Source organism: Haliotis rufescens, unplaced genomic scaffold (assembly GCF_023055435.1).
Source record: "Haliotis rufescens isolate VD_foot unplaced genomic scaffold, xgHalRufe1.0.p SCAF_3, whole genome shotgun sequence".
In the NCBI taxonomy this organism is placed as follows: Eukaryota; Metazoa; Mollusca; class Gastropoda; order Lepetellida; family Haliotidae; genus Haliotis; species Haliotis rufescens.
The window spans coordinates 9487480-9497212 of record NW_025964001.1 but is presented as its reverse complement, the minus strand read 5'-3'; the positions used below and the strand labels follow the sequence as shown (position 1 = coordinate 9497212).

At 38.6% G+C, this 9733-nt stretch overlaps 1 long non-coding RNA gene across 1 annotated transcript; it reads left to right on the top strand.

Moving 5' to 3' along the window:
- The first annotated feature begins 4973 nt into the window (after positions 1 to 4973).
- Positions 4974 to 9604, top strand: LOC124140908. The gene is made up of 2 exons (XR_006861967.2): positions 4974 to 5310; positions 8506 to 9604. It is a non-coding gene; the product is annotated as an uncharacterized LOC124140908 (long non-coding RNA).
- The last annotated feature ends 129 nt before the right edge of the window (positions 9605 to 9733 follow it).

The window sequence follows — 9733 nt, the reverse complement described above, 5'->3', positions numbered from 1 at the left end:
GCTGTCAAACGAGCTGACGGATCTTACATAAGTGTAGTGTGCTATATTTGATCACAAACCAAATCAGAACAAGGCACAAGGTAAAACTACAATTTTATGACATTATTTTAATATGATAAGGATTAGTAAATGTCAAAATATACTATCCAGATACAGTAATGCCTGCAGTTCGTACAGGTTCCAAGCCGGATTATCTGAGTGGTATGTATTGAATATGTATATGTATATTTATGTCATTCAAAGGGAGACCGCCTCCGTGGTCTAATGGTAGAGCGTCCGCCCGGAGAGCGGAAGGTCCGGGGTTCGATCCCCGGTCGCGTCATACCAAAAGACATTAAAAGATAGTACTTGTTGTAACCCTGTCTGGCGCTCGGCTTTAAGGGGCTAAAACAAGGACTGGTCGGCTCGGAGTCAGTATACTGTGTCTGAGTGGGGTATTCATGTTAAACTGCGGCATGGTATCTCAGTGAGCTAGCACTATAAATCGGCATCAGTCCGGACAAGTACAAGCAGCAACAAACACACACAAACACGTACATACACGTCGCTATATAAGTGCAATTATCTTGGACGCGACGTTAAACCCAATTTCACCTCACCTCACCATTCAATGGGAAGGGCATTTCCAATACATGTTGTTTCCGTTTTGTTTACCTTTGTTTTTAGTTTCAACAAAATCATTAAATGCACTCTCATGTCACTGAATTGTCTAGTTGATTGTCTGATTGTCTGGTCAAGACTGCATTGTTTACCGGCCACCGCCTTCGGAAAGCAGGAGTACTGTTGTAAGGGTTCAGGCAACAGACAGTTACTTTTTTCTGCAAATTGTGCGAGTGGCGGGTACTACCAGTAGGACAAGACATGCTTACCCTTGTCGCGAACACCTGGTGTCATCACTGATTTTCAGTGATCCATTCAAATAATTTTCACCGCTACTGTGCCTTTTTACGCCCAATGGAATCTGTTTTAGCAGAAAATCGAGACTGAGCAGATCCTTAAATATATGTAAACATTTATGAAAGAAAACGGGGGCACGGGGGGGCCCAGTCGTCTAATGCGCCGCGATTCGCTATGCAGAGTTGCGTCCCTTGGGCACGCCAGAAACCTATGATTGTGGGTTCGAATCCCGGTTCGCCCCGATTATGTTTCTAGGTTTGTCAGAACCATGCCCGTGCTCGTGGGTTTCACCGAAGTGGTAAACGTCTGAGACCCGCATCACTTCGGGCATTCCTCCCACATTAAGCTGACACGCCGCGATATAACTGTAATACTGTTACAAGCGGCGTTAAACCCAACTCACTCACTCTCTATGAAAGGAAACGTGCCTAACCTTTTTCTCAGAGGCCCATTATTCATCTTTGAGTAGATTGTAACCAATTGGAAGGGAGCAAACATTTGTACAACACACTCATTACAGAGTGTGGCGAATACAGTTAATGACGGAGCACGCTCTGGACTGAGTGACCGGACACTAAGTGGTCATTGGAGATTCTCACTAATGGGACCACTTCAATACTAACTGCACTTGACGACTGTCTAAGTTGCATCGATATATTATAACAAACGATTATTTAATAGCTGCACTGTGTGGGAAGTCCGACTCATCTCATCAGCTATACTTTTACACGATTTCATTGGATTTCTTTCAAATATATGTCCCTTAATGTTTTTGTATATTTGCATTTCCGTTCAGCATCAAAAGCTTTTTTTTATTCTTAATAATGTAAACAAAGGTGGATGCTGTTGTTTATCATGAGCAAAAACAATTTGAAATCAACGTCATTATGTTGAACGTCAGCAACGTTGCACAAAGTTATTTATAACATGCGTGGAACAAATACAATAAAAATAATATTTTTTTTATGATTTTATTTCTTTTTGGTGTACACAAAAAAAAAGTTTACAGAATATAGTTCATATGCAATCTTAAATACATACACGTTTCAAAAAATATCTGTGGATAATAACAAACAAAAACTATTCCAGTGTCAGGATGCTAAGATATCTTTGTTCGATTGTGAAAGTTCGTGGGTTAACACGAATAGGTGGTGTCAGAGTGACCAAAACGTCAGGAACTGTGTGTATTTACATTGTGAATATGATGCATTTCTGTCGATGTAATATGAATCGGTTATTTCTTGTTTGATCTGTTGGAATTTTGGTATGGAGTCGAAAATGTTTAATTTGAATATGTTTTGCTTTGTTACGGTTATAATATGATTTAATATAAACATAATGTGTGTATAGAACATATGCACAGTTGAAATACATCTTCCTGTTAGGATGTAGGGATAACTTATAATTAGACACTAGAGCCAAAGCGGCAACTTCAAACGGCAAATTCAGACATTCGTACGACAACTCCGAATTAATACGCATGTACTTTTTCCTGCTACAAGAATATAAACATCCCTAAGGCAATGGCCTTTTGTTTCATCTCTCACTTAGCCCCATGTGCATGTAGCAACCTTTAATTTCTGTGTAATTCTATCATGATTGGCTGCGAGATGAAAGGAAAAGGCCATCATCCAATATACAACATGTATTACCGTACATTGTCGCATCAAAACACAACGCGCAAAGGTTACACGAAAAATGGAGGAGAAAATGTTCTTGTTGGTGTGAAAGCTTTGTAAAACAAGCAGTATGTATTCATCAGTTCATTAATAAAGAGTTTTTAGTACGACATCTTTCTTTGAGGCATATGCCCAGATGCTGTGTGAGACGTCATTCTCTGAATACGATTTATATTCTGAACGTCACCGCACAATTGTTTGGATTGAATTGACTAGCAACGTGAGCTTAATGTATTGTTTGTGCAATAGGGACAACACAGTAACACCTCGATAGTGTGGAAACCTCTACATCATGGGCGATCTTTTTGGAAACGTCTAGTTATATATACAAAGCCAGATAATAATAAAAAGCTATAAACACTATTTCCGTGATCATAAATATAAAACGTGCACGCCTTAGAACCATTCTCGATTTCATTAGGATTTCCAAAACGATTTCATTAGACGTAAAAGGCAAAACAGTGGTGAATGGATCACTTAATATCAGTGATGATACCAGGTAAACATATCCTGACCCAAAGGTGGTACCCGACACAAACACATGCAAAGACAAGTCAATTGTGCACCTAAAAAATGCAAAGGGAACATATGGTACACGTCACAATAGTGAATTGCATTCGACGTCAATTTTGTCATTGATGCGTCTATTTGTAAATGCCCACCATATGTAGTACGGACAAATGTTAATCCGGACAATTTGAATGGGAGAACCGCCTGGTTTGAGGAGGTTTCAGGGTATTTCTCTGTTAAAATGATGTTGTTTCAGCATGATAATAATGTTATTTAGGTTTGGATTTCAGGTGAATAATATGATTCCTCGGATAAAGTAAAGAAAACCATTTAATGTCATATAAATTTAATCTATAAATATAAAGTTACTTTGCCAGACTTATTCACATTCCTGTTTATTTCAGTTGAATGAGCTTATTTCACACTTGATGAGTCATCATAATTTCAAAAGGTCATATGATGAATGAAAACGGTTACTTATACAATTGTGACTAATCAATATATTGAAATCTGAATATTGTCACGCCACTGATTCTTAAAAATGTACGTGTCATGGGGCATAATTAATAACAATTGTCATATTGTTAAAAATAGCTATTTTGATTGTCTGTCATACGACATATGTACAGGATTCGTGGAAGCCATGTGAGTGAGTAAGAATCACGTTTGCCCAACACACGAGTTCTGACTAAGGGCATGTGCGACACTGTGTTATCGTGCGGTGAGCCACGACCTGAAGCATCTATAGTGATGGGGGTACCAGCGGAAGGATATGGCGTGACATGTATCTCATCCTGAAAAGTTGTTGAATGAAATCACTTGCCACTTGATGAATCACCAGAATGTGTGAATCCATATGATGTATGATGCATACTTGTCATTATGAAATGTTAATATGTCCTGAATATAAAAAAACCGTGAACTGGACATAAGACAACGTCATCATTACATGAGAAAAAGGCACTGCATCAAAAGACTATGGTGTCTAAGTATCGTGTGGGTTGGGTCACCCGATTGTGTTTTTTGTCATCGGAAAAGGCAATATGCTATCGTTATAGCAGCGTTTGTGAGAATATTGTTATATATTTCTCAATGCGCAGAAATGGGCGATTAAGATACTGCGTATTAATTGAAAGTGGTGTCAGGAAGATATATAGATATAGGTATCATTTCCTAAACGGTTCTGTGTAGTTTGCATACAAAATTGATGTTGTACAAATGAAAATATAACGTTTGAGAGAAAAGGGATGAGTATTTAAAAACACTGGCATCGCTGGAAAGTGAAACCTGTTTAATCGCGATTCAATCGACCTCGATAAAACCATCCGATTTACGACTTAACAATTGAAATCCTGGGTGCTAGGCACGTTCTTGTATATGTTTAGACATAAAAGTCTTAAGTCAGGACGTTCTTCACACCATAAGAGGCGGTCGGGTAGCCTAGTGGTTAAAGCACTCGCCCGAATCCCGACATGGGTACAGTGTGTAAAGCCCATTTCTGGTGTCCCCGCCACCACGATCATTAATCCAATAATGCTACCTGCATCATACAAACATGTTAAGTGTGTGTAGTACGTTCAAAATAAAAAGTTAAACAATGTCATTAAACTAACTTCGTCTGCAGAATGCCTGAGTCTCTCGTTGGACAACTTGAGCTGGAATACAGTCAAACACTTTACCGTGATCGCCTTTAGGACGGGAGAGATAAATTAATTTCCTCGTCTGAAAAGCCAACTTCACCTAATTAAGAATGATTTAGTTGGAAGTCACATTAACTCGAGCAAGTTGCAGACTAGGTAGCCACAATGCTATTGAAGAAACCGAATAGTAAAAACCAACACAAATAAACTAACGAAAGAAATTTCGTCCATAAAAGGATTTGGTTTTCGGTTAAGTATTTAATGGTACTGGTACGGGAATACTTTGGCAACTGCATCCAAAGAAAATGGAATTGAGCTTAAGAAGAAGTAATCCTGTTTGCCAAACAGAGGAGTTCGTGGGCACGTGTAACCCTGTGTTAACGTGAGGAGGGCCACGCTGAACAGAACCTATAGTGATGGAGATAACGTACGAAGGATATTGAGTGACACGTATCTCAGCCTATATAGTGCGAGGGCGTATTGACTGTTTGTCATAGTGCGATGCTGATACAAGACCGGCTTCAGTCACATCCATAAGCCTATTGGGAGGATCGTTAACGTTGTGATTTATTGTTCGCTGTGAGGTAAGGTTATCTCATTTTGGAAGACCATGATATTTTTTCTGTCATATGTTAGATCTGTTCTTTTGTGGTTGGTTACCATTTACAAAAGGTTACCATCTTTAACTCGCTGTTATTGCTGTTACGATACTTCATGTTTCCATGTTGTCTTTTTCGAAACTTTGACTTTTTATATTGTGCAATTGATCCTTTATGCAAACTAGTAATGCTCATCTCACTTTTTGTGATAATATTTATAAAATATAACTACAGTTACATACCCGCGTAAATCTTCTATTATTACTCATTACAAAGTTTCATGTATTGAGCTGAAAATATTTTCACCGGTGCTTCTGTGATGTTCGACATTACAATGAATCAGCGCAGGATGTGTGCAGATTTGATTTGTTTCAACATTACCTCTTCGGGACTGTAATCTATTCATATTGTTTTGACAACCATGTTCAATGTGTTATGAATTCATTCTGGGGGCGTGGGGTTTGTTATGTAGAGTTGTGAGTGGAAACTTTTGGTATAACAATATTTCAGTAATATCACGTCCTCTCAGCTAAATATAGGAAGAAAGTCCGAGGTGATGCAGGTCTTATAGCTTCAGACAAAACCCCGACCACGGGTGACAAACCAACAAAAACAATCTGAGCTTTTCGAACCCGCCCACCTTGGATTCTAAACGCCTGAGGCGTGGATCGTTGCTCATGATGTCAGTACTGGATTGTCTGGACCGGACGACAAAATGCGCTAAACGGTTTCTCATAACACTGTCTAAATAAATACATGAAATTTTGTGAATTCGAGATCCATTATGGGACAGATATCAGTAATTGCAGTTTTTGTGTTGGCTCTTTTTCCTGGGTGATTAGATTCAAGACTTCACTTTTAATACTTAATGAAATTATTCTGTGATGTGATGTCCAATCTAATTAGGTCTCATAGAAGTTAAGAAGGGGGCCGTGAGGCAACTGTTGAGCGCACCTGGTTAGTAGTACATGTATTTATGTTTATGTAACATCAGAATAAGTAATGATCCGTAATGACTTAACTAAGACGGCTAACGTGGTGGAGAACTTATGCGAGTTCTGCGACCTTATTTTTCAAATGTCACTCTCAGTGTTACTACACAGGTGCCGTGCCATCTGTATGATTCTAGTTGTTTTAAGGGCCTCGTATAGCCTTTTCCACGAAGGCGCCTCAATGCGCTATGCATGATCGTGAGTTCGAATATGATATTCGCCCTGATGGTCACAGGTTTGTCAGCACTCACCCGTACTCGTGGGTTAAAAGTGGTAAATGTGTAAGACCTGCATCACTTCGGGCTTTCCCCATAATCACGTATACACGCCATGATATAATTTTCGACACGGCGTTGAACCAAACTCACTCACCCACTCACACTGGTAGTTGTAGTTTTGGGTTTGGTATCCTGCAAAATGCAGTTGAAGGTGAGCTAAATCTTGTCTTAAAGATAAAAAGTGAAATAGGTTTTCTTTTACATTGACCTCCGAATTATCTTTGAATGAGATGAAACTAATTGGAATTAGCTGATAAAAAGATACGAGTTACGTTAACAAACACTGCGTCTTGAAAAAATACAATCCTAAGATAGTTAATAGGGTGTATGTTCTTGTAATTTCATCATTATAGAAGGTAAAGTACATCTTTGCCAATGGCTGTTCTACTTATGACAACCATAACACGCCAATGTCCCGTAGCTTGACTAGTTATGCAGACATTCACTCAGCTGTTTTCCAAAACATATACCTTCCAGATACATACTGTAAACATGCATACGTAGCTTCAATCACCGTTATTAACTATCAAGTGAATACCAAACAATGGGCCTATTCAGGCTGACGACGTGACACTCTTTATATGGGAACATTGTGGATAAAGCGAACGTGTAGAACAGACAAAGATTCTGGTAAGGGAAACTTTGAACGTCTCCGACAACAGGCAACAATTGTATAAACCAAAAGGAAAATCAATAATCCGTTTTCTTAAGGAGGGATCTTGATTCAAAGCGGAACAATGTTGACAGTGAGAGAGTATGATAATCATGGGGCTTCACAGCCATCAGTATACATTGAATTAACCAAGTAATGTGACACCGGTCGCTGTGAGCTATTACTCTGTTCATGACAAGACTAATGTCTAGACGGGGGAATTATCAAACGTTCTTTGGTCATTTAAACTATACTGAACAAAATAAGTTAGGGATCATGAATATTTTGGGGGATAGTTTCTTCGTAGTGAGCATACAATTTCATAAAGGTATCCCAAAATAATATTCATGATGTCTAACTTCTTTTGTTCAGTGCATTTTGTTAGCGGATATACTTTTGTGGATGATGAACCCCAGTGATGCGGGATATCCTTCAGGGATACTGACAGCGTTCTGTCGGTGACTATTTCCTTAACTCGATAAGGTCAATACCGTGTCATATGTTTCATAGAGACAAGATTCGGGAACAGCGCGGATTTTGAATTCTACCAGCTTCTCGGTTCATACTTCGGCAATCATTTACAGGCCACTAAGGGCCAATGTTGTTTGCTTGAATTACTAGTGAGTGATTTTCAGTTTTAACGCTGGTGTTAACAGTAAGTTTAACGGTTTCATTACAAAAAAGATGTCCGGTTTGTCCAAATGCAATAAAACATATGTAAACATATGTACTGTATCGTTGAAATATTTGCGGATAAAAACGTAAACCTAAGGGTACAGTCACATGGCCTTTATGCTGGGTCCCTGAAACATGTGATTACAAAAAAGTAGTTCCGCTCATCATGATTCCGCAAAATGGCGTTACAGTTAGGTTCTTTGAATACATTTACTCAGACTTCATAAAGAAGATAATTTCTGGTCAGATTTCGTGTTCGTTACACGACAAGTACACGTAAATGCAACTTAAAGCAAGTTTTCTGATAGAAGCCTGTTTTAATGTCACTAATGTCACCACTTTTAGGTCCCCCGATACTGTGACCGCTATGCCTGATGTATAAAACATGAAGGAAATAGCTGTGATTTCTTGGTGTTTTCCGTAAACCATTAAACTAGAAACAAGCACCAAGGACATCACAATGTTCAAATCAACCACATGGAAAGGTCAGAATATTCTATAACACATACAAATTAGTCTCATGAAGACGTTAATTCGATCAGTAAGATATAGTTCATACATACTTTGACAATTGTAATTTCAGATATGAAACCGACACTTTCCTTCGGACTACTTTTCCTCATTCCTTTGCTGGTGGAAGGATTCACTCTGTACGACGGCTGTTTGTTTGAGTGTCTCAACTGCGTCGAATCATGGGGCAAGAATATGTATGACGGCAAGGCGTGTGCGCAGGCCTGCATAGATTCAAAAGGGAGGACCATCGACCCTGATTGTACAGGAGGAACCGCGCCATCAAGAAAGCGCACAGAATTGCGTGTGACGTCAGAGGATTGCGAAGAACGTTGCGAAAAATGTGTACACGACGAAATTGGGCTACAATTGAATCGTCTTTCGTGCATATTTACGTGCCTTGTGAAGAAGGAGCTACCCAAGGATTGTTGAAAAAAAGACACTTTGAGACAGTAGAATGTGAATATTATTTATAACTGCAAAAGTGTTTATTTTGTAGCCACTCATCCCTCCTCTCGTGTGTATTTAGTTCATTCAATTTTAAATTTCTGTTAATTTTGGGACATTTTGGACATATAACGAGGAGCGTTATTTTTCATCATTGTCCGCCTAACTGGGCCTCGAAAATAGTGTACAACCACTTGTCCTTACATATTGTACGCCTTTCTGTGGTCTCCAAACAAATTGAACAGTCGTGCCATAGTCAGATTTGGAATGTACCTTACTGTACAAATGACGGAATATTGAATTCAGCAATGTACGGTAAATAAATCTGTACGAAAGGGGTTGATTGACTATCTCGATAAAGTGAAAGACAATGTTAGAGTGTTTTTCGCTCAGAAGAATGAAAATGAAAATGTATCTGTCCTATGCATAAACATGAAACTTCGTTAACTTACACTTTAACGGGGATATATAATTGTTTCAGAACATAGAACTTTCTGGTATCGGTACAAGATTATCGGGACAATGTCATACACTCGGATTGCATATGGACACGGTATGCATTACATTACAATGCTCGATTATTTTTATATCATCTGTATTGATACATTCCTTTATGTGTCACATGATATGTTAGTACATTCCATAAAAAAATATCATTTATTTATTTATTTATTTCAAACAAAAAATGTTTCCAACGGTTGGAATAAAGAGTTCGTGCTTAAGAATATCATGTTGGAGTTCTATTGATGCATGCTGCGCAGATATATCAACAACGTGTATTGTCTGTGTGAACAGGTGGTTAGTGTTTACTTTACATAAACTGGAAATATTCAGTGGATAAATATCGAAGGTAA